Genomic DNA, 1,016 nt, shown 5'->3' with positions numbered 1-1,016 from the left:
TGGGAGGAGGAGGAGGAGGAGGAGGAAGAGGAGGATGAAGAAGAAGAGGCGGCTGGAGGGTGAGTGTGGGGGCCTGGGGGGGCCGGGGCATGGTGGCCCCGGCACCCACCTTCTGGCCCCCAACCCGCAGGTTGGGGAGGGAGGAGTGGTACCCCGGTGAGCACGTCCCCTGTGCCACCGCCGCATCCTCGCCCGCCGCCTCCTCCGGCTGCCGGTCCACTGCCACGCTGACGCCATCGCCCCACGCCGCTGAGGACATCCCTCGCCTGCGTGACTTCGATAGCCCTGGCCTGCCCCGGTAGGAGATAGGTCTCACTTGGTCCAGCTGTGGCATTGGGGTCTGGATGTCCCATCGGGGCCTGGATGTCCCATTAGGGTCTGGATGTCCCACCATGGTCCAGATGTCCCATCACGATCCAGCCATGTTGTCACAATCTGACCTTGACAAGCCATCATGGTCTGGCTATGTCATCGGGGTCAAGATATCTCATAGGGGTCCAGATGTCGCATTGGGGTCCAGATGTCCCACCATCGTCCAAATGTCCCATCACAATCGAGCCATGTTGTCACGATTCGACCCTGCTGTGCCATCATGGTCTGGACATGCCATTGGGGTCCGGATGTCCCACTGGGGTCTGGATCTCCCACCATGATCCAAATGTCCCTTTGTGATCCATCCATGTTGTCACCATCCATCCCTGTTGTCCGGTCATGCTCTGGCCATGCTTTCATGACCCATCCGCGATGCTGTGGGCAGGCTGTGGCATGATAATCCAGCTGTGCCGCCGCGATGCAGCTGTGTTGTCACAAGCCGGTTGGAGCATTGCCATCCAGCTGTGCTGTTGCGGCCCGGCTCTGCCCCAAATTGGTGGTGGTGGCGCGTGGTGCCGTCGCGATCCAGCTGTGCCATCGCCATGCTGGCGTGCCACTGCAATGGGGCCGGCCGTACCGTTGCAATCCAGCTGTGCGACGGCAACCCAGCTGTGCCGCCATCGGCTGCGCGTCGATCCAGCTGT

The sequence above is a fragment of the Charadrius vociferus genome, unplaced genomic scaffold (genome assembly GCF_000708025.1).
Source record: "Charadrius vociferus isolate BGI_N301 unplaced genomic scaffold, ASM70802v2 scaffold1712, whole genome shotgun sequence".
Taxonomy (NCBI): Eukaryota; Metazoa; Chordata; class Aves; order Charadriiformes; family Charadriidae; genus Charadrius; species Charadrius vociferus.
The sequence above is the reverse complement of the archived record's forward strand: the minus strand, read 5'-3'. Positions refer to the sequence as shown.